This window comes from Sus scrofa, chromosome 13 (genome assembly GCF_054392235.1).
Source record: "Sus scrofa isolate SSC_HxYL_T2T_F1_AM1 chromosome 13, Sscrofa_HxYL_maternal_Yorkshire_Landrace_v2.0, whole genome shotgun sequence".
NCBI classification, from domain to species: Eukaryota; Metazoa; Chordata; class Mammalia; order Artiodactyla; family Suidae; genus Sus; species Sus scrofa.
The window spans coordinates 39,826,514-39,851,585 of record NC_139395.1 but is presented as its reverse complement, the minus strand read 5'-3'; the positions used below and the strand labels follow the sequence as shown (position 1 = coordinate 39,851,585).

The 25,072-nt window shown below is 44.5% G+C and overlaps 1 protein-coding gene across 12 annotated transcripts in view; it reads right to left on the bottom strand.

The window, feature by feature from the left end:
• Window positions 1-25,072, bottom strand: part of CTNNB1 (catenin beta 1) — a 405,454-nt gene that overhangs the window by 91,992 nt on the left and 288,390 nt on the right. For 4 of the 12 annotated variants that reach the window (XM_084987104.1, XM_084987098.1, XM_084987099.1 and 1 more), the window contains one exon: window positions 1,295-1,484. The exons of the other annotated variants lie outside the window; for them this stretch is intronic. The gene's annotated coding sequence lies outside the window, so the exon portion shown is untranslated. The remainder of the gene's footprint in view (window positions 1-1,294; window positions 1,485-25,072) is intronic. 12 annotated transcript variants of the gene reach the window in all.

Here is a 25,072-nt window from a genome sequence, read left to right as displayed (position 1 = left end):
AAACTGGGTGGCCTAGACTACGGAAATTTACTTTCTCACAATTCTGGGGGCCATATGTCCAAGAGTAAGGTGTCAGCAGGGTAACTTTCTTCTGAGGCCTCTCTCCTTGTCTGCAGGTGGCCGTCTTCTTCCTGTGTCCTCACATGGTCTTCCCTCTGTGCAGGTCTGTGATCTAATGCCCTCTTCTTTTAAGGACTCTGCTGGTCATACTAAGGTAGGGCTCACCATGTGACCTCTAGTTTACCTTCATTAAAGGCCCTATCTCCGAAAAAGGTCCTAGGGTGGGGTCCTGGGGATTAGGTTGTCAACATATGAATTTTGAAGGTACAATCCTGTCTCTAATAGGCTTCTGGGGAGGAGGGGATGGGAAGGTGGGAGCTGGGTGACTAGGGAACAGAGGGGGCATTAGTAATTGTGCCCCTAGCTGCTAATGTTCAGAGATGTTAGGGCCTCCATGGTGCACTGTGTCATTCTGAGGCCCCTTGTTCAGAGGACACTGCAGGGAGCAAAGCTGAGCTCACTATGGAGGAGGGGAGGCCTAGGCTGTGGATCCAGGCTCACCAGCATGGCCTAGAGGCTGGTGTGCGTGGGTGTGAGGTGTGGGGGAGAGTGAGGGGTGGGGAGAGGAGCTGGGGCTAGATGTTCTTTCAACTTTACATATGGAATCTGCTGAGCGTGTGAATGCAGATCAAAGAACTGGAGCCTGAGCTGGGGCACCACAGGCTGTGCAAAGGCTTGTACGAGCAGAGCGACATCTCTGTGCATAGTTGTAACAGCTGCAGATGGCATGTTTGTATCCTATGGTCACATGGCTGTGAGTGAGAACAGCACCCATGAAGCTGGGCTGCAGCCTGCGTGGCAGGCGCTGTGGCTCTGATCCCAATGGAGGAGCATCCATCCAACTCTGCAGGACCAGTTTTCAACGTGACACCATATGGCAGCCACAGAAGCAATAGCAGGAACAAGATTGGGCAGGCTCTTGCTCTCGCTCCATCAGGCATTTAAAGGTAGGACTGACCTCTTTAAGTCTGTAAGGCCCAAGAGTATCGGGAGATGGAGATAGAGAAGGTCCAAAGGAGGAAACTTCTTCCAGATGAGAAGGGAAGATGGGAGTTGAGTGATTAAAGAATAGAAAAGATAATGGCTGGTTGAATGGGACACCCCAGTCATATATCTTTGGGAAGAGGGAACGTCTTTTGGAGGTGAAATTTTAAAAATGTGCACTTTTGGATTTGGGTTCCAATTTGGACTCATTGTACATACAAAAGCATATGTTCTATCAGTTGCTACTCACCAACAGGACAAAGTGCTGCCATTTTCGTGGACACGGAAAGACAGGAATTAGCCTCCAGAGACTTATTAATGAAGGAAGAGACGCCTGAGTCGTTCTAGCCACACTGTCCCAGGTCCAAGTCGCTGTCTTCAGTGAGGAAAGGCTGTCTCAGGAGGGTAGGTTTCTCAGAAGCAGACCCTGACACAGGGATCTGTGAGAAACAGATTTATTAGGGAGGTGCTCCCAAAGGAAATGAGGGAGAGATGGGGGAGCAGGACAGGAGCCGGGCAGGGCTGTCAGCCCACGCAGAGCCCCAGTCTGCGCCGGACCCCACAGCTGTGTTCTGGGAAGGTCACGCCTTGGGGTTGGTGGGCTTTTCCAGTCCCCAAACAGTCAGACCTTGGCGAAGGGGCTCCCGGGAGGTCAGGAACCTCCGGGTACTTGGAGTGTTTTGCTCTTGTGAGCAGAGTGCTTTCGCAGTCTGTAGACAGTGCTCCCAGGGGAGAGGCAGGCACAGCTGTTGGAACCAAGGGAACCCACTGCTGGGGGAGGGGTGCACAGAAAGGGTCCAAGGAATCAAAGGAATGTCTCTGGGATGAGCAGAGCTCTGTCCACGGTCCCACTTTGTGGCTGAGCTGCTCCCACACCTCATGTTGATTCCTCTACAGGGAACTGTTTTAAGACCTGACTCGGGAGTTCCTGTCGTGGCGCAGTGGTTAACGAATCCGACGAGCAACCATGAGGTTGCGGGTTCGATCCCTGCCCTTGCTAAGTGGGTTAACGATCCGGCGTTGCCGTGAGCTGTGGTGTAGGTTGCAGACGCGGCTCGGATCCCTCGTTGCTGTGGCTCTGGCATAGGCCGGTGGCTATAGCTCCGATTCGACCCCTAGCCTGGGAACCTCCATATGCCGCGGGAGCGGCCCAATAAATGACAAAAAAAAAAAAAAAAAAAAAAAGACCTGACTGAGTGGAGGAGTGTGAAACGGGCCAGAACCACCAAGGCTGAGGGTGACTCCTTAACTCACCGGCTTTGTGACCTTGAGCAAATGACTCTGACCTTCACTTTCCTCCAAGGCAAGATGGGAATAGCAATTCCTCCCTCCCTCCCAGGGTGGTTGTAGAGATTAGAGAGGCAGAGCCTGCTAAGCACCTGGCCCCCTGCTTGGCCACAGCAGGAATCTGTGAAATGCCAACTCCCTGCCCTATGACATCCCCTCCCCCTTCTTGGGGAAGAACTTGTTCTCTATGAGGGCCAGGTCTGCTGAAATGGCCCTGCGACCCACTCGTTTTGTTTATGTACCGCTCTGTGGAAGGTAACAATTTAGATGGCAAATTGCACTGCCAGAGTTGGGGAGTCAGTGTATTAATTCCTGACTATTTACTGTGACAGGTTTAAAGCCTAATATGTCAGGGAGTGCTGGGGCTCCCACTCCGAGGCATGCTGAATTGCAAAGATAGACGCACCTTGCTGCTTTTTGCTGGCATCAAATATTTCAGGGCACTACACGTTTCCATCATCTCCTCTGCTTGGGGGACTGGGAGCACCCAAAACGCTGACTTGATCCCATCTCCTCTCCCAGCAGCTCCCAGGCTGATGGGTGCTGCGGGAAGCGGCTCAGACAAGCCCCTCCCCAATCTGTATAGCTCTGTATCGGTTGGCTTTGGCATGAAAGTGCCACCTCAGTAGCTCTGTTGGTGCCCATCTCAAGGCAAAGGTCATGGAAGTGTTAGTGGCCTGGGAGGTGGCATTGCTGAAGCCCCCATCTCTCCTTCCATGCTGACCTCAAGCAAATGTCTATGTTAGAAGGTGCCGACCCCATCCTGCAGGTCCGAACACCGAGGCTTGAGCAAGCTCTCATAGCCTGGGAACCCAGAATTTAGCAGACATCTTTCTGGCTTCCTTTTCTGGGAGACACCAGGCCACACTGCCTGTCTCTGTGCTCTGCTGCCCCCAGCCTATATCTGAGGCTCCTTCTTACAACACATGAGGCTTTGTAAAGAGAACTTCTAGTTCCACGTGTGCCTCACGCTTACATCCTCCTGAGGCTGCCTTTTTCTGTCCTCTGCTCACTCCACAGCAGAAAAAATAAATTATTAGAGAGTAACTTGAAGAATGCCTTTTATTTCTTGGGCATGATCTGGGAGTCTCACCCTTTACCCTGAGCAGCATATTAAAGCATTTCTTCCCAACAAATGACTTACAATGAATGGGAGAATATTTCCTTCACTAAAATTTCTCATTATATTTAAAAGTATGCCCACACTTTGGAGTTAGGGGGAAGTGGCTGTGTTTAGCAGAGTGCCTGGCGCCTAGTAAATCCACAGTTGCAGTTCACAATTATTACTCCTGTCAGCTTTGAGGGGGGAGGGGTATGGTTTCGTGCCTTTGCAGAGTAGGAGGATGTACTTCCTTCCAAATCCAAATTGATTTGCGGAAAGGTGCTCTGTGACAGCTAAGTCCAAAAAGAGGAGTGGTGTAGGAAATGTCCAAGAAAAGTTTCTGTGATTATAGGAAATTTCTCTAACACATGCTGACACAATAGCCACTAGACATGTATGGCAGTTGGGCCCTTGAAATGTGCTGAGGGTGGACAAGAACTTTGCTCTTTTCAATTTTTTTTTTATTTTTTAGGGCCGCGCCTGTGGCATATGGAAGTTCCCAGGCTAGGAGTCAAACTGGAGCTGCAGCTGCTGGCCTACACCACAGCCACAGTATTGCAAGATGCAAGCTGACTGCGACCTATGCCACAGCTCACAGCAATGCTGGATCCTTAACCCACTGAACAAGGCCAGGGATCAAACCCACGCCCTCATGGGTAGCAGGATTCTTTTTTTTTTTTTTTTTTTTAGCTTTTCAGGGCTGCACTTGTGTCATATGGAGGTTCCAGGCTAGGGGTCCAATAGGAGCTACAGCTGCTGGCCTATGCCACAGCCACAGCAATGCAGGATCTGAGCTGTGCCTGTGACCTACACCACAGCTCATGGCAACGCCTGATCCTTAACTCACTGAGTGAGGCCAGGGATCGAACCTGCAACCTCATGGTTCCTAGTCGGATTCATTTCCACTGCACCACAACGGGAAATCCAAGGATTCTTAACCCACTGAGCCACAGTGGGAACTCCTGAGAACCCTGCATTTTTAATCTTAGTTCACTTAAATTTAGAAAGCCACACATGGCAAGTGGCTACTGATTTAAAGAGCCCAGGGTAGCCTTATGCTGTGACTTCTGGAGGTTATAAAAACATTAACCACAACACACATGAATAGTGCCTATAAATGCTCTACAATGAGTTATTGCTGGGAAATGCAGCTGAATGAAGCTAAGAAGGCCCTAGTGGTGGTAGGGCGGGTCATAAAAGATTTGCTGATCATCCCTTGGAGGTCACGTGCCTAAGACATAAATGCTAAAGTGATTCTTGACTTCCAGGTTGATGAAGAACTCCTGCAGAGGGGACCACGATGGTCACATCTGTTCAAGTGAAGCTGGTGATCTTCTCAGCCTCGAATTGAAATGGAAAATGAAGGCATTTGAGCCCCTTTGAATCCAAATGCACAAGGTTCCATTGATGTTCCTGGCTGATTGCCAAGGATGAATTATTTTAAGAGAGTCAAATATTCTGGGATAGACTGAAAAAGCCAACTTGCGTCTCTTTTCTTGAAGCTTCTGCGTCAAACCCTATTAAAATATGAAGAGGACCCATAAGCCCGAAGGCCAGGTAATCCTGTGTCTACCCTAAAATAAATCTGCAAGAGGAGCCTTTTAGAAATCTGAATAGCCAGTGTCATTTTTGGAAGCGAGCGCTCAGAACGTGGTGTGTTTGATAACATGAGAACAGATGACTCAGTAAAGTGACCTGCAGCGTAGGAACTGCTGGTGCTGTGAACGCTGTCCTTTATCATGTGGCCAGGGAGGTTGAAGCGACCAGCCTAGCAAATGATCCCGGCAGAAGAGAGTGAGGAAGAGCAGGGACAGAGACTGGGGAGGAGTGCTCCTGGAACCAGGGACTGAGGGGTGCACGAGGCTACAGTGACCCTGCCAAGGAGTTAGGGAGCATGGTGAGGGGACACAACCCGGCTGGTTAATATTTTTTGATTCTCTTTGTTTCCTGAATGAAAAACTAATCTTTATGCTAAAAGGAGTTTTTCTATGGATGATTTAGGGAAATTGTGACAGAGTCTCCTTGGCAAATGATTGCCAAGTGCAAACCCAACCTTGTATGTAGGAACACAAGAATCCACATCAGTGGAAAGCATGGTTTCAACCAGTACTCGGAGAGTGTCCAATGAACCCCAGGCATCAGGCAGGTTCATTTCCTGGGTCACCTGTCCCTGAGTCATTTAGCACCCAGCATTCTGTGCCTCACCTTCCAAAAAAAATATCTGCTGCTATCTAGATTCCTAAGAGCCTCCTTTTGTTAATTTAGACATGGGATTAACTTGCCTACTGATTTAAAATTGTCCCCTTATGTTTGTAATATTTGACTCAAAAGCCTCAAGGAAAGGAAGTAGGAAAGGGTGTGAGGGATAAGGATGAGAGGGATGTGGTTGTCTTCTGGTTGCTCCTGCTAGAGTAAGGGAAACAGTGATGGCAACCAACAATTATAACACCATGCAGTGATTGTTTAAATAAAGCTGAACGGTGTGTATTTTGGAGCCCAAAGAAAAGGATGACCGACTGGGGAGTAGGAAGCAGAAGGGGAGATAAGAGGTGTGAGTTAGGGAGTTAGACCAGCTTAACAGGCCTTGGAAAATAAGTCATCGGATAGGAAAAGGAAAGCCGGGCTTTCTAGAGATTGTGTGGAGGGCATGGGTGCAGAGACTGGTGTATTTGTGGAGGAAAAAATAGAGTTCTGCAGCCTGGAGGTCTGCAGTCCTGAGAGCTGAGGCTGGGGAGGGAGGGGGCAGTCGGACCAGAAAGGGTCTTGTGTGCCAAGTAAAGGAATCGGAGCTTTATCCTCTAGGTTATTGGGAAACAACAGAGGTCTCTGAACAGGAAGTCCTGTGATTAGCTTTGTTTTTAGGACTGGAACTGGGATTCTTCCTTCCTTACCAGACTGTGGGTACAAGTGAAGTTACTGTCAAATTGAGATCCTGGTTTGTTCCTGTAATTTCATATCCACTTCCCACCTGCTGAAGGGAAGAACCCCACCCCAGCTATAATATCCTCGGGGGACCCTAAGGGGGAGGCTCCTGCTGTTAATTCCAGGGTCTCTTGCTGCCAGGCACCACAGACCTCTCCAGCCTTGGGCTGAAGGTGGCTTCCCTGCCTCCTCAGGTTCATAGAGGTCACCTGTGCTCCCCTCTCCCACATGTAGAGATGTTACTTTTCTGTGATCAGTCTTCTTAGAGGGCCCCATGGCAGCATGACTCAGGCCCAGAAGTATCACAGGGTTTTGGCAAACTTCGTCTTCTCTGCCTTTATTTATTTATTTATTTATTTATTTATTTTATTTTTTTTTGCTTTTTAGGGCTGCACTCATGGCATAAGGAAGTTCCCAGGCTAGGGGTCGAATTGGAGCTATAGCCGCTGGCCACAGCCACAGCAGCTGGGGATCCAAGCCTCTCTGTGACCTAGACCACAGCTCAGGGCAATGCTGGATCCTTAACCTGCTGAGTGAGGCCATGGATTGAACCCGCATCCTCATGAATACTAGTCAGGTTTGTTAACCTCCAAGACATAAAGGGAACTCCCCATCTTCTTCTTTTTTTAAATTCAGACTTTTTTTTTTTCCTATTAAAGAAGTGTAAGGTTCTTGTCCATACTTCTGTTTTCATTTAAGACCCTCACTGTCTTCCCAGAGCATGATTTGAGGCTCATTTTTTCTTCTTCTTCTTCTTCTTTTTTTTTTTTTTTTTTTTTTTTTTTTTTTTTTTTTTTTTTTTTTTGCACGGCCACACTTGAAGTGTATGGAAGTTCCCAGGCTAGGGGTCAAATCAGAGCTGTTGCTGCCAGCCATAGCCATAGCCACTGCAACACAGGATCCGAGCCTTGTCTGCAACCTACAGCACAGGTCATGGCAACGCTGGACCCTTAACCCACTGAGTGAGGCCAGGGATGGAACCCACGTCCTCATGGATACTAGTCAGATTCGTTTCTGCTGTGCCACTACAGGAACTCCTTGAGGCTCACTTTTAAAAGAAAGCTTTGCTGGTTTGAGACACTGCTGGAAGCATTTCAGCCTCCCCCGAGGCAGGCAAATCATCAGTGGGAATTTATGGTTGTGTTTAAGTAAATGCCCAGCAACTCAGACATATTTTAGAAAGCAAACTGATTTTGGAGGCTTTTCCATGGTGAACACTGTGCTTCTCTTCTGTTGTGTCAATAATTCTGTAGAGGAAGGCAGGGAAGAGTGATGTGGGCAGGTCCTGGCAATGAGCTAAAGTAGTTCAAATCCCAGTTCTTCTACTTGTAATATGACTTTGGCCAAGTTACTTACTTTGCACTGCCTCAGTTTTCTCACCTGTAAAATGGGAATAATAACAATACCTCCCTCCTATATTGAAGTGTTGTAAAGATTAAATGGGTAGATAAAGTTTGGGGAGGTGCCTTGCATACCAAAGGGTCTCAGGAAATGCAATGGTGATGATGATGATAATAATTCTGACCTGCCATTATTTTCTGTTTCCGATCACAAGAAGAAAGGGAAGATGGGTGGTAAAACTGCAGTGGTGTGGAAAATAATTCAATTAGTTGGAATTTCAGGTGTGTGGAGCTGTGGGATACTGCTTTGCTTTTCAAATAAGAATAGTCACAGGAGGTCAGAGAGTATTTTTCTGAGGAACAGAGTGAGGCAAAGGCTGACAATGATTTTTATGGGGAATTTTTAAACGTAGATTTGCCCAGAGTCAGGAGACAGATGATCTGACCTGAACAAGTATCGTCTCTGTGAGATTATATGGCTCTTATTGTGGGGCGTGGTGGAGATTGGAAAACTGAGCTATTAAAAAAGACAAGTTGCGAAAGGAAGAAATTATGCCACTTTGGCTCTTGCACTGAGGTTGTTCTGAGGGCAAGGCGCCGGTGGGCTCAGACATTAATCAAATAATTGCTAGAAGCCCCCAGCTCTCTGAGAGCTGGAACCCCAAGCAGCCATTCAAACCCAATGTCCTGGTGGTTTTCTGCCTTCAACCCTGTAGATAGAACAGATCAAGTGCTCACTGTGGCCAGGCTGGGTGGTGCTTCTGGCAGAAGGCCTGCATCTGTGTGCTGCAGTGATTTCCTAGCTCTAGTGGATTTCATGGGGCAGGAGGCGTTGATTGGCCACCAAGAGAGGTGTCTTCTCCCCAAACCTTAACCTGCCAATTTTTGGCGTAAAAGTAATTTTCTTTTATCAAAAGCTTATTAACATCAAAACTTTAGTAATTAAATCATGTCAACTTTAGAGAAAGAAAAAAAAATCCCCTTCCCACCAACACAATCAGTTTTGCATTTTCTCCTTCAGTCTTAGCCATGCTGTCCATAGAGTTTTAAAGTTTTGCAGCCAATAGTCTACAATCTGTAGTCTGGTTTTCACTCAACGTTATGTCATAAGCATCATTAGTGTTGCTCTATGATTTCATAATAATTTTTAGAGCTTTATGACATAGATTGCATTGAGTTACTAGACCATCATTTAGTCATTCCCTATTAATGAATATTTAGACCATTTTCAGCATTTGGCTAGAATGGTGACTACTGTATGAATGTCTGTATTTACAGTCAGCTTCTTTTATTAAATTCTTCCTTAGAATAAAATATAGGGAATGGGCTTACTCGGTTGAAAGGTATGAACATTTTTTTCCTTCTTAATACATATTCTGCAGTTAAGAATCCAACTGCAGCAGCTTGGGGCACTGCAGAGGCACAGGTTGCACCCTAGGCCCTGCGTAGTGGGTTAAAAAGATCCAGTGTTGCTGCACTTACAGCATAGGTAGCAGCTGCAGTTTGGATTCAATCCTTGCCATATGTGGCAGATACAGCCATGAAACACACACACACACACACCCCCTCTTAGAAAAGAACAAATTTACAATGGTACCAGCTATGTCTGTGCGTACCAACACACACACACACACACACACACACACACACCCTCTTAGAAAAGAACAAATTTACAATGTTACCAGCTATGTCTGTGCGTACCAACACACACACACACACACACACCCTCTTAGAAAAGAACAAATTTACAATGTTACCAGCTATGTCTGTGTGTACCATTTCCTTCCCAACTTCTCTCACATTGACAGTTGCAACACAAATTTGTCTTACTAATTTTTATAGTACCCTATGTCTGCTTCAATTCCATTTCTTTTCTTTCCTTTTTTTTTCTCGACTTTTTAGGGCCATACCCGTGGCATATGGAAGTTCCCAGGCTAGGAGCTGTATTGGAGCTGCAGCTGCCAGCCTACACCACAGCCATAGCAACGCCAGATCCTTAATCCACTGAGTGAGGCTAGGGATTGAACCCTCATCCACATGGTTCCTAGTTGGGCTCATTAACCACTGAGCCACTAAGGGAATTTCCTCAATTTCGTTTCTTGAATTATTATGCTCTTCCCTCTTTCTGACCCTTTACGCCACAATCTAGCAATCCACCATGCCCTGCTGACCTTAACTTTTTAGAACATCCCTGCAGCCCCCAACTCAACCCTAAATCTATTTTCACTGATCCGTAAAGCTGGGTGGACTCTCCCTGCTTGCCCCTGGCAACTGCCAGATTTGATTCTCTTCCAGATTCTTCTAGCATGGCATGTTTTCTGTCTCGTCAACTCCTCCGATTGTTTCAATTAAGGAATTACTGTTCCATGCTCTCTGGACACATCCCTCCCTCTCCTGATGGTAAGCGCTGATGCAGACAATTACTGCAAGTGGTAAAGAATATTTTCCCAGACATTTGATTATAATGTGCTTTCTTTTGTGGGAGTTATTTATGTCCTTTGCCATTTCACTCACTCATTCTTTCATTCTAACAAATATTACTGAGTGTTTAAGGTATTCTGGATGGTAGAAGTATAATCATGAAAATATAGTCTCTGCCCTCATCTAGCTCACAGTTTCCTGGAGCACACACACTATTAACAAGTGAGTGAACAAATAATATATCAGGTAGTGATAAGTGCTAAGGAAACCCAAACTAAAATAGGGCAAGGGACAGAAGATGCTGGGGAAATGTGGCCAATGGTGTTCTGGAGCTAGTTTTCACCATCTCTTGAAAATTGTGTACATCCCTCCCCAACTCATGTCTAATGACTTCACATAGGCAGCTTGAAATTGGCCATCATAGAAGCATTGACATCACACACATAAAATTCTGTAAGTCAGGAAAAGCTTGTTTTTAAATTTTTATCAGCTCACAACTGGATACAGTGTTGTTATTTTGTGTGGGTTAGTCACTGAAAATCTCACCGAGAATGTGTCACTGGACCTGGAGGAGGTGGGGGAGGAGGCTTATGGATATCCGGGGGAAAAGCATTCCAGACAGAGGGAACAGCTGGTGCGAAGTCCTGAGGCAGGATGTGGTTGGCAAGTTTTAGAAACAGAAATGAGGCTTGTGTAGCTGAAAAAGATTTAGAGGGGCTGGGGAGCAGGAGAAGGGTGGTAAGTGATGAAACTGGGGGCAAGGAGGAGACTAGTAGGAGGTCAGAGCAAGTGTAGACTTTATAGGTCATTGCAAATATTTTGGCTTTACCCTTAATTTGAGATAGACATCCCTGGATGATTTTGAGCTGAGTAGTGACATGTTCTGATTTATGTTTTAAAAAGATCACTCTGGCTGCTATGTTGAGTACATAACTGTAGGAGTGCAGATTTCCAATCATTAACAATCTATTGAAATTACCCAGGAGAAAGCTGATGGCTGTCGGATTGGTAGCAGGGGTGAAGAAAGGGGTTATATTCTGAATACAACATCTAGAAAGAACTCACAGTATCTGCTGATGGATCAGATGTGCTGTGTATGAGAAAGAAGACAAGATGATCTCTTTCTATTAAGGCTGTTTCCTGTTTTAATTTTTTTTTTTTTTTTGTCTTTTTGCCTTTTCTTGAGCCGCTTCCATGGCATATGGAGGTTCCCAGGCTAGGGGTCTAATCAGAGCTGTAGCCACTGGCCTACTCCAGAGCCATAGCAATGTGGGATCCGAGCTGAGTCTGTGACCCACACCATAGCTCACGGCAACGCCGAATCCTTAACCCATTGAGCAAGGCCAGGGATCGAACCCACAACCTCATGGTTCCTAGTCGGATTCGTTAACCACTGCACCATGACGGGAACTCCCTGTTTTAACTTTAAATAAAGTGTTTTGGTTTAGGAAGCTTTGAGGTATGGTGGCAGAGTCCACCACTCAGCTCTCTGGTTTGTACTTCTTTCCTCTACATACATCTTACTTTGATGAAAGATTTCCTTTTAACTAAGTTTGATTTTGAGTATGCCAACCAAGCACAGCTGTGGGGGAGACTGCTAGACTTCTACAAAAATCCGCTCTCCTCCATTCTCATACATAGCAGCAAAATTCACACTGGGTGTGGGGCAGCTAGATGCATCTCTGGGAGCCAACGGGAGGAGAGTGGAAGTGTCTTTTTTTTTTTTTTTTCTTTTTATGGTTGTACCTGCAGCGTATGGGAGTTCCCAGGCTAGGGTTGAATTGGATCTGCATTTGCGACCTGTGCCACAGTTTGTGGCAATGCTGGATCCTTAACTCAGGGATCAAATCCAGATCCTCACGGACACTGTGTTGGGTTCTTAACCCACTAAGACACAATGGGGACTCTTGAAGTGTTATTTTTGCTGTAGAAAGAGAAGGCATCTTCCCTCTTCTACTACCCCATAAGCTCAAACACTGATAGCAGTTATGCCAATGACTTGGCTGTGACCATAAGCCAAGAATTGTGGAGAAATAAGATGGAGGAAACGGAGGTTCTGAGATGAGTAGGCAGAGCAGAGCTTCCTCCCACCGCTTCCCTCAGGACCATTACCTGAAAGAGAAAAGAAATCTTTCCCCAAACCATAGGATCTTGGGAGTCTTTTTGGTAGAGTAGCTTAACCTTTACCTAATACAAGAGCCAATTTCAAAATGAACCAATGAACCAGCAGAAAATCAGAAGGTAGAAAGTGACATATTCCAACTAGGGAAGAAAGCCTGAAAGATGAGACGCTTTGGGTGAATACAGAATGGAGGAAGACCAAGGGCAAAGGGCTGCCCAGGAGCTGGGAGCACCTCCAGAAGATAGCCACAACTTTAGGTGGGCACAGTGGGAAGAGGTGTACACTGTTTAACAGTGAGTAGAAAGATGCTGGATGAAGAAAAGGAAGAATTGTGGTGCTTTCAGGCAGGAAAGTTTTCCCAGCATGAGATCAATACATACTAGGACCGTGGGGGCTGAGGTCAAAAGGCTGAGGTCGTTCCACTGTGACGAGGGCAAAACAAGAGAAACCATCCTGGGAGAACACACTTTGCTGTCATTGAGGAGGTGGGGAGAAGGGACCCAGTAGGTCTTTTGAAAAACGTGTCTTTTATTAGCCACACACTAACCTTGATCTATGCTAAGGGAGGGGGAAAAAGACACCTAACAACCTTCCCCATTAAAGTTAATGAGGACTCACCTATAAAGTCTAAGGGCAGAATATGGCGTGATGAATCTGTATGATTATTTCATGAAGCTTCCCAAAGATAAATAAGGCTCTTAAGAGACGTGTTTATTGGTGAACAATTTATATCGGTGTATGCACCATCAGCTGGAATGTAATACACAATTGCTGAGGATAAAGCAGGAAACGATGACCAAGTTTGGCTCCAGCTGGCGCTGCACCCGTGGGAATGAAGTAAATAACTGCTGGATCACGATGAAGATAAATTGGTGCACTGGAGGAACACATCCAGAGCCAACACATCTCCTTACTCTCTTTAAGGAGCAGTACTGCCTGGCCCTTGGGGAGAGCAGCAAGGGTACCTGTCAAGACCACTTTGGAAGTTACATCAACATCTTTGGCAGGAGGAAAGGAGCTGTGCCCCCATGCTCTAAGGTCCTGTTCAGGTACACATGTGAGCTCAACTTTTCAGCAGAGGGACTGGACTTCCAGCTTCTCCATAGCTCTCTGGGTGTCTGCAGCTGGAAGAGCTCTGCCCAGTTTCCTTCTCTCTGCTTTTTCCCCACTGTGTCACCCTAAGGGGACATTTTTTTCTTCAGTTGATTTACAATATGGTATTAATTTCAGGTGTAGAGCAAAATGATTAAATAAGATTATTTTCCATCATAAGTTATTATAAGACATTGAACATAGTTCCCTGTGTTATACAGTAAATCCTTGTTGCTTATATATTTTATACATAGTAGATAAACACACTATATTTTGTTTTTGTTTTTTCTTTTTTATAGCCGCACCTGTGGCATATGGAAATTCCTGGGCCAGGGGTTGAATCAAAGCTATAGCTATAGCTTACACCACAGCCATAACACTGGATCCAAGCCACATCTGTGACCTTCACTGCAGCTTTCAGCAATGCTGGATCCTTAACCCACTAAGCAAGGACAGAGATTGAACCTGCATCCTCACAGAGGCAACATCAAGTCCTTAACCCATTGAGCCACAATAGGAACTCCTAATACACTATATTTTGTGTGTGTTAATCTCATACCTCTAATCTATCACTCCCCGCTTCCCTTTGGTAAGTTTGTTTTCCATGTCTGTGACTATGTTTCTGTTTTGTATATACTTTCATTTGTATCATTTTTTAGATTCCATATATAAGTGATATCATATGTTATTTGCATTTCTCTGACTTACTTCACTTAATATGATAATTTCTAGGTCCATCCATGTTGCTAAAAAGGTCATTATTTCATTTTTTTATATGGCTGAGTAATATTCCTGTGTACACACACACACACCACATCTTTATCTGTCAGTGGACATTTAGGTTGCGTCCATGTCTTGGCTACTGTATAGTGCTGCTATGAACACAGAGGTGCATGTATCTTTTTGAATTAGAGTTTTTGTCTTTTCCAGATATTTGCTCAGGAGTGGGATTGCTGGATCATATTAATTTTATCAAATAAAAACTATTTTTAGGAGTTCCCGTCGTGGCTCAGTGCCTAACGAATCCGACTAGGAACCATGAGGTTGTGGGTTCGATCCCTGGCCTTGCTCAGTGGGTAAAGGATCCGGTGTTGCCGTGAGCTGTGGTGTAGGTTGCAGACACGGCTCAGATGCCGCATTGCTGTGGCTCTGGCGTAGGCCAGTGGCTACAGCTCTGATTAGACCCCTAGCCTGGGAATCTCCATATTCCATGGGTGCATCCTAGAAAAGACAAAAAGACAAACAAACAAAAAAACTATTTTTAGGTTTTTAAGGAAACTCCATACTTTTTTCCATAGTGTCTGCACCAATTTACATCCCCGCCAACAATGTAGGAGGGTTCTAAGGGGACATTCTTACAGTTCCATTCCCTATACCCCCCCAAACGTCAACGTCTCCTGTGATTGGTTGGGATTTTATTACCATACTCTGCAGAGGCCGCTCTTACTATCACTGTGTAGTATGGCAGTAATAAACATGGGGGCTGGGCAGTGGACATGCTCAGGTTTAAATCCAGGCCATGGCATGTATTAACTCTGTGATGTTGGGCCTACTGTCCTCATTTGTGAAATGCAGACAATAATTATGAAGCGAGGCATTAGAGTATCATGGTTCAGAGCACAAGCTCTCTGGACTACCTGGTCTTGAATCTCATCCCCATCACTTATAACTTGTGACCTTGGCCTTGAATCTCATCCATACTATTTATCAGTTGTGTGACCTTGTGACCTTGTGACCTTGGGCAAGCCTACTTAAAAATGGGGATAACAATAGAACTTGCCTCATACGATTGTTATAGGGACTGTTATAAGTTAGCTGATCCATAACACATAGATATCACTTAATATCTGCTAGAATTTATTAATTGAAGGGTTGTTGTAAGGATTACTTGAAAAATGTATATGCATGGCTTAGATTGACGTCTAGAACGTGGAGATATTAGGTAACTGTTTGCTACTGTTAATTAAATTCACTGATTACCTCTCAAACTGCCAAATCAACTGGGCATTTTCTTTATCTTACTGGAATGCACTGGAAACTATTGGCCACTCCCATAATCTTGAACTTCCTGGTTTGGGGTATCCACTGACACTGAATTCTTCTGGTTCTCTCACACTCTTCCAGCTCTTTTTTCTTTTTCTTTCATGAGTTGTTCCTTCTCTTCTTTCACAACTTCCTCCTTCTTCAAGAATCTTCTACATGTTGATGTTCCCTCAGGTTCATCCTAAATACTCCTCTTATTTCCATGCTGCACCTTCTCCCTAATTTCATCTGCTTTCTTGGTTTCATACTCTTCTGTGGCTCAACGACTCCAGTCTTTTCTCTTGATCTTAATCGTAATATCCAGTTGCCTCCTCTACCTAGAAGCTCCACAGACACTTCAAAACTCGCCATAGGTCACACCAACCATCATCTCCTGCAGCCTGATTTTTCTTTTATGTTCTGTGTTTCTGTTAGTAATTACACTCAGCTAACATGGAACTACTGACTTCCCCTCTTACAGCCTTTTCAGCCAGTCAGTCTACAAGCTCTGCCAAATGTGACCTCTTAAGTATTTCAGAAAGATCACTTCTTCATGCTCACCTCCATGCTCCAAGCCCAAACCACTTCATCTCTCAAGAGAATTACTACCATCATTTCTGAAGTGACTGACTCCCTCCCAGCTTACCCTGAGAATATACTTCCTACACAGGTACCGGGATGATATAAACTACAGATTATCCCAATTGTTTCATGCTTAAATCTCTCCAGCCTTATTGGCCTCAGCAGTAAATCCAAAATCTTCAACACAGCCCACAAAGCCCACGGTTCCAGCTTCATGTGCTCTGGTGAGATGAAGAACTCCAGATTCCAGCCCACATCCTACTAGTCCCTGATTTTTCTCACTGCTCATCCTTCTCCACAGAGCACCTTCCCAAAGTTCATCACCTTTAGGATTCATTTCAGAGGTCAGCCTGCCCTGTCTCTTCTTTCCTCCAAGTCTTACTGGCCCCTCTGGGCTACAGTCCTGTGTTCATTCCTACCATTGACTTTCAACCAACAGATTAAAATGGTCTCATTTGTAATCTGTAAAACTAGGGTGTAAATTCCATGAAGACAGGAACTAGCTCTAGTCTTTTCCTTATATTCCTAGATGCTAGAACACTGACAAGCATATCACAGGGGCCCAATGAGTGCTTTTTTAAAGAGAATGAGCTCATGAAGAAATAGACGGGGATCTAGCTGAGGTAAGGTCCTTCAAAGAAGAAGCAATGGGCTGTCCCACGCTAGTTAGTTGCATGTGTAGGTACAGGGGCTGTCTCCTTAGGCTGTTTCTGGAAGAACTGAAGAAGCCCATTAGACACAAGGTAAATAAAATGGAGTGGGAATGAGGTTGAGCAGGTACCTGGTTGGGGTTTTTCAGGGTATCCTGAACTGAAATGGGAGGGGCAGTAGTGAGGACCATCTTGGGAAGTAGGATGTGGATCCTAACAGGGCTGATGTTAAACCAGTTGTGCACTATTATTTACCACAGTAATTATTCCTCTCTCTACAGCCATGTCTCTTTGCAATGACTTTGCTGCTCTTTCCCTGCCTCTTAATTCTGGACTGGCTTATGACCTGCTCTAGCCAATAGAAAGTGGCAGAAGTGACACTGACAGGCCTGAGCCTAGGACTCAAGAGGCTTTGTGGATTTTTCTCTCTTGAAAACCTGTCCAGTCATGTGGACAAGCCCAGACTAGCCTGCTGGATGATGAGACCAAGTGGACCAGAGTTGTGCCAGCCTGGTTGTCTAGGGCAGGCCTCAGAAATGTGGGACTATCAACAAAGCCACCCAACAGCTGACTTGCACCTGACTGCAGGGGTATGAGGGGGCCTCGCCACAGTCAGAAGGACCACCCACTGAGCCCAGTCCCAACTGCCAGGACATGATATTGTGAGCTGGAGAAATAGTACGCTTTTAGGCCACTTAGTTTTGGGGATGTGTGTTATGTAGGAATAGATAACTAATACATCATTTAACAAAGTTGGATGAGATCTGAGAGTCAGAGAAAGTGATGTGTGTCCCTTTCCCCACATTCAGCTCTTGCTACAAATGAAAGCCATTGTCCCTTAAACTTAATTTTACTGGGCATTATAGGGGAAATTTTCTGGCTGATCTAGATCAGTGGCACAGCCAATAAACTGGATGGTCAGTGTATATCCAGTCTCCAAAGGCCTACTTCCAGAGCCTCTCTCATCTTTGGACATTACCTCCAAGGAAAGCCACCAGTAATGGCTATACCACCCACAAAACCATCTGAGCTCCTTCTGCCACTCCTTGAAGGTGTGTGAAGGGGTGAGTGAGCAGAGGAAGGTAATGATCAGGGCACTGACAACTTTAGACCTGAAACTAGACACTGGCTTACTGTGGGACTTAACCTCCTTGAGCCTCAGTTTCTTCATCAGTAAAATGGGGATGATAATATTTGCCTGAGAGGGTCACCATTAGGATTAAATGACACAGTATGTGTGAGGGCCTACTCATTGCAGGATCCTTAGGAAGGGTGGGGGAAGTCATGCAGCATGGAGCCCAGCAGAGATGAGCCTGGAAAAGATGTCTCCTTCCACATGAATGAGAAAACTGTCCCAGTGCTCCCACATCAGCCGCAGACCTGGATTCAGACTATCCTAGAGCCATCAGAGGAGGCCTGAGGCAGGTGGGGCTTGCTCTTTGCCTTGGAAACCATACACCTGGCCAGAAATCATGGGTCCCACCCTTAGCGATTCTGCCAATGTCCCAGTCAGGACAGAGCTGTGCTCTTGGCAAACCTGCTCTGCTCTTTATGCTGACAAGGTAGTGTTTAGTGACTTTCTTCCTGTTTGGGAGCCCAGAAATGATCGTCTTGGTGGCCCGGGCCCGTGTTTTCCTCACAGAAGAGCATGCAAGTGGGGAATGGTTTGCTCATTTGCAGCCAGCAACCCCCACCCCCACCCCCACCCCCACCCCACCGCTCCACTGGTCTGCACCCCACCCGCAAAATTGCTCCAATTCCTGTGGGCCAGCAGGCTGTGCCCAGGGGCGTGGACTGACGTCCATCAGAAGCCTGATTGAGGGTTAGAAAAAATCATTTGGGACGTGATGACAATCACAGGCACCGACCCTACACTTGTGGCTGTTGTTTCTTTTCATAGACTATTCCTAGGGGACCTCTGTCCTAAGCAGTTGCCAATCTCTGCTAAAAAGCTCCATATTTCCCTAAAGCTCTAGAAAACTTTAAAGGGGAAAACACTTCAGTTTTGGGTCATTCTCTCTTCTTGTTAGCCTCCTTCTCATTCCGTATTCTTCCAGAATTTTGGCACACACACACACATACATACATAACTGATATACCTCATACATATGTAAGTATGTCTCTCCACATCTGTGATGTGTGTATAGATGAAGAGAAAATACATGTATGCATTTTTGTACACACATACGTATATGCAGATGTGTAAAATGGGATCATACTGATCAGCAGCCTTTTGTTGTCACTTAGTATATAGACATCTTTTCTGATCAGTAAACTTAAATTAAAAAGCTACAATCTAGAGACCAAAAGCCCAAGTCAGTGCATAAAAGATCTTGTTTTAAAGATTTGAATTTGAATATCTTAAGAAAGGGAATAAATTCTTCAATCTCTGACTGGCCTTGGAGGCATCTGAAATTGTCATCTTGAATTTTATATTATTATTAAAACACCATATCAATCGCTATTTCTCAATAGTAAATGGCATTTGGGGCCAGGCAACTCCTTGTTTCTGGAACTATTTTGTACATTGCCAGGCACTTAGTATCTCTGGCTCCCACTAACTCGATGCCAGGATACCCCCAGATCAATATGTCAACCAAAATTCACCCCATGCATGGCCACCCTGGGCCATCTATTCTTGTCCTGGGCTAGTGATGAGATCCTTGCAGACTCTCCTTCATAGATTATGTTCAAGTGTGATGATCATATGCCCCTCCCAGTTCACCTGGGGCAGTCCCAGGAACTCCCAGGATCCAGATGTGTATATTAATAGCACCCTCCTTCACTCACAGAAGTATCCTTTTTTGGATGGTAAACATTTGGCTACTCTCAAGTGTAAGGCCCTACTTCAGAACTGCTTAGAATTGAAGGAGTCTTGCCCAGAAGAGACTAGATGTTCAAGGTGCTAAGTGTGTTTCCCAGAGTTAACCTGTCTGCCTGATGGCCATGGCCTCCCCTGGACGGTGTCATGGCCAGATCCTACTCCTAACTCCAGGGCTAAGTATCAGGGCACTCAGTGACATGGGCATATTTTTTAAAACGTGAATAGAGGACAAGTGGCTTACGGACAGAGCTTGGTTTGAGAAGCAGGGTATCTGGTGACCCCTTAGATTAAAGAAGACCTGGGGCTTTATAAAGAGGAAGAACCTCTTTTATCCATCCTCTATGGAACACCAAGCAATGAAACAGGCTGCAAGTACAGTCTTAACATTTATGCTATGTCCTGCACATCTATTTATTTCTGTTTTTATATATAAAGAAAAAAGAATTTTTTCATTTCTTCTTCCAAGAACCAATTTTTGTCTCCTTAGGGGCAATATCATCCTGTTGCAAATGTGCAGCTTAGGGGCCTGCCCAGGCTCCATGTTTAATAGCTGCGGTCCAGGGGAGGGAAGGAAAGCAGAACCTCAGAATATAAAGGGTTTCAGGATCTTCTCAGCCTCCCCAACCTGGAAACTTGTATCTCCCCTGAGCAGGTCCACAGTCGGAGGGTCAGCTTGGCATGGAAATGCTAACTCTAACCTTAACCTTGACAGGTTGGTGGATCACTGAGGCAAGAGACAAAGCCAGGACTCAGGGCTCCCCAGCCTTGGGCCAGAGCTCTAACTTGGGTCCATTATGTCTCTCTTTGGATTTCCTCCTAAGATGCTTAAATCTTTGCTCTCCCATTTACATTTAAAAGATGCAATAGGTTTGGGAGGACCAGATGTCTTAGACAGAAGGCTCCCTGAGGCTATTGGAGATGAGAGTTCAACAGTCACTTAAAAACCAAACCTAATGCCCATACAAAATTATAATTTAAAAAGGTACATGCATCCCTGTGTTCATAGCAGCACTATTTACCATAGCCAAGACATGGAAGCAACCTAAATGTCCATCCACAGAGGAATGGATAAAGAAGATGTGGTGTGTATATACACACACACACACACACACACACACATACACACACAATGGAATACTACTCAGCCATAAAAAATGAAATAATGCCATTTACAGCAACATGGATGAACTAGAGATTCTCATACTAAGAGAAGTGAGTCAGAAAGAGAAAGACAAATACCATATTATACCATTTATATGCAGAATCTAAAATATGACACAAATGGGGAGTTCCTGTTGTGGCTCAGTGGGTTAAGGACCTGATGTTGTCTCTGTGAGGACATGAGCTCAATCCCTGACCTTGCTCAGTGGGTTAAGGATCCAGCATTGCCACAAGCTGTAGCATAGGTCACAAACATGACTTGGATCTGGTGTGGCTGTGGCTGTGGCTGTGGTGTAGGCCAGCAGCTGTGGCTTCGATTCAGTCCCTAGCCTGGGAACTTCCATATGCTGCAGATGCAGCCACAAAAAGAAAAAATAAATAAAATATGACACAAATGCATATATCAAATAAACAGAAACAGACTCACAGACTCAGAGAACATACTTGTTGCCAAGGGGGAGGGCGATGGGAAAGGGAAGGATTGGGAGTTTGGGATTAGCATATGCAAACTAGTATATACAGGAAGGATAAACAACAAGACCCTACTATATAGCACAGGGAACTATATTCAATGACCGGTAATAAACCATAATGGAAAGTAACACGAAGAAGTATATATATATGTGTGTGTATAATTCAGTCACTTTGCTGTACAGCAGAAATTAACGCAATATTTTGAATTAACTATACTTCAATAACACTTTAAAAAGAAAAAACAACAACAACAAAATCAAACCAATGGACTCAGACTCTTCCGTGGGGTGGTTGGAAAAGTGGATTCCATTGGGAACCTTGTAGTTAACCCCTTCATGTGGGGACATATGCTTTATTTACTCAGGGTTTGGGAGAGGTTTTTCCCCAAAACCACACCCCAGGCAGCAGCTGCTTACCTGGGATGTGGAAGAAGATTTACCCTAAACCTCTGACTGTGAAGGAGCTGGGCTGAGGGTAAATTGTTCTGACCTGGCTGCAAGCCCCACTTCTGCCTAATGTTGTTTCCAGCTGGATCCTTAAGTGCTTAGTACAGGCCCCGTGCAGGAAATGTGTCCTGTGTTGAAAGTCGAAGTTCTTGCTATTGTTCATTCTTACTTATGGCTTTTTATTGGGATTGGTGCTTCCTTAAAGAGACCTGTCAGCTATTCCTGTGGGCAGCTCTGTTTATCGACACGCGATTTGCTCTGCGTTAGTGATGCATGAATCATGGGCGTTACCGCATCTGGAAGACCACAGAATTTTACAAGAGGTGGTGCCTTTCCTGCCATCAGATTTCTCAAATATCCTTTCTGAACCTGCTCAGCTAACCTCAAATGAGACTCATAGTTTCCACTAGGAGTGGTGTAATACTACTGGATTTTAAAACTTAAAACTATTCTGAACGTTTGTGGCAAGAAACACTTTGGGAATTAGTACATGTTAATATCAATATTAATCTAAATAGTAATGTTATTTATTGGGCTCTGTGTATCCAATCTACACTAAGCACTCCATGAAGCAATTCACTTAATCCTCATAACTACATTGTAATGTATATATTATTGATTCCTTCATGTCACAGAGGATAAAACTGAGGCTCAGAGTTATTAAGTAACTTGATCAAGAGTACACAGTCACTCACACCAGTTAGAATGGTCATCATTAAAAAGTCTACAAATAACAAATGCCGGAGAGGGTGTGGAGAAAAAGGAACCCTTCTACACTCTTGGTGGGTATATAAATTGGTGCAGCCACTGTAGGACAGCATGGACGTTCCTTAAAAAATTGAAAATAGGAGTTCCCATCGTGGCTCAGTGGTTAACGAATTCGACTAGGAACCATGAGGTTGCGGGTTTGATCCCTGGCCTTGCTCAGTGGGTTAAGGATCCGGCATTGCCGTGAGCTGTGGTGTAGGTTGCAGATGTGGCTTGGATCCCACATTGCTGTGGCTCTGGTGTAGGCCAGTGGCTACAGCTCTGATTAGACCCCTAGCCTGGGAACCTCCATATGCCACGGGAGGGGCCCAAGAAATGGCAAAAAACAAACAAACAAACAAACAAAACTGAAAATAGAGTTATCATATGATTGAGAAATCTCATTTCTAGGCAGATATCTGGAGAAAACTATAATTTGAAAAGATACACGCACCTCATGCTGTTTGTAGCAGCACCATTTACAATAGCCAAGACATGGCTAAATATCCTAAATATCCATTGACAGATGAATGGATAAAGAAGATGTGGTACATATATACAATGGAATATTACTCAGCCATAAAAACACAATGAAATAGTGTCATTTTCAGGAACATGGATGGACCTACCTAGAGATTATCATATTAAGTGAAGTCAGACAAAGATAATTATATGAGAAATATAAAAAAATGACACAAGTGAGCTTATTTACAAAACAGAAACAGAGTCACAGACACAGAAAATTTACCAAAGGGGAAAAGAGGTGGAGGAATAAATTAAGAGTTTGAGATTAACATATACACGTTACCATACATAAAATAAACAAGGACCTACTGTCTAGCACAGGGAACTAATTCAGTATCTTATAATAACCTATAATGGAAAAGAATCTAAAAGAGAATATATATAATTGCAGGTTGTGATGGCTTGCATACATACACATATATATGAATAACTTTGCTGTACACCTGAAATTAACACATTGTAAATCAACTACACTTCAATTCAAAAAAAGGAGTACACTTCCACTGAATGGCAGAGCTAAGATTCAAATTCAGATTAATCTGATGCAGAGCCTGGCTCTTAACTTCAGGGATACTGGCTTCAAGAACCTGGGGGAAGAGTGCCCCCTTTACCTGGTCTCTCTGAGACACACACACTCACAGTGCCTCTGCTTACCAGGAACACAATGTGGGGTCACAAAGATAACACTGCCTCAGAGTCAGATATGCATGAGTAGCAACACCTGCCCACCTATATTCAGTTTATATAAAGACCAAATGCTACCATGTGAATGAGTAAGGTCTTTATAATTGCAGGTTGCGATGGCTTTCATAAAGGATGGCTGTCACGTGCACATGCATATCTGTCTCTAAGTGCTTATGCACGACACACCCATAGAGACGCATATGAGAGTATCCAGTGTTGATAGGCTTAGATCAGGTTGCTCACAGTTGGACAAGCAATTCTTGGGATTAGGAATGATTAGCTCTGAAGAGGCCTAAGACCATCTGTACTTTACAAATGAGGACAATGAGGTTTGGTAAGAGATTCCTTTGTACCCTCTCCAGGGCTAGCACAATGACATTGAGGCTTAGAGGCAAATGACTCAAGGGTAGGCAGGGACCAAAGACCTGTAACATTGAAATGTAATACTGGAAAGCTTGGATCACTTGGTGGGAGGGGAGCAGACTGGAATCAGAAATTAAGATGACTGGGAGAGCAGGAAGGGAAGGTTCTGGGTAGCTGGAAAATGCTACCTGTTTTTTTTTTTTTTTTTTAAATAATTCCTATTACTTTTTTTTAATTAAAAAATTTTTATTATTTCCCCAATACAGCTTTTTTCTACTGTATAGCATGGTGACCCAGTTACACATACACGTATACATACTTTTTTTCCCCATTATCATGCCCCATCATAGGTGACTAGACATAGTTCTCAGCGCTACACAGCAGGATCTCATTGCTAATCCAGCCCAAAAGCAAGAGTTTGCATCTATTAACCCTAAGCTCCCAATCCATCCCACTCCCTCCCCCTCCCCCTTGGCAACCACAAGTCTATTCTCCAAGTCCATGATTTTCTTTTCTGTGGAAAAGTTCATTTGTGCCATATCACTTTCCAGATATAAGTGATATCATATGGGATTTGTCTTTTTCTTTCTGACTTACTTCACTCAGGATGAGAGTCTCTAGTTCCATCCATGTTGCTGCAAATGGCATTATTTTGTTCTTTCTTATGGCTAAGTAGTATTCCACTGTGTATATATACCACTTCTTCCTATTCCAATCATCTGTCAATGGATGTTTGGGTCGTTTCCATGTCTTGGCTATTGTGAATAGTGCTGCAATGAACATGAGGGTGCATGTGTCTTTTTTAAGGAAAGTTTTGTCCAGATATATGCCCATGAGTGGAGTTGCTGGGTCATATGGTAGTTCTATGTATAATTTTCTAAGGTACCTCCATACTGTTCTCCATAGTGGTTGTACCAACTTGCATTCCCACCAACAGTGCAGGAGGGTTCCCTTTTCTCCACACTCCCTCCAGCATTTCTTATTTGTGGACTTATTAATGTGGCCATTCTGACTGGTGTGAGGTTGTACCTCATGGTAGTCTTGATATTCATTTCTCTAATAATCAGGGATGTTGAGCATTGTTTCAAGTGCTTGTTGGCTATCTGTATATCTTCCTTGGAGAAATGTCTATTCAAGTCTGTTGTCCATTTTTCAATTGGGTTGTTGACTTTTTTGCTGTTGAGTTGTATAAGTGGCTTTTATACTCTAGAGATTAAGCCCTTGTCAGTTGCATCATTTGAAAGTACTTTCTCCCATTTTGTAA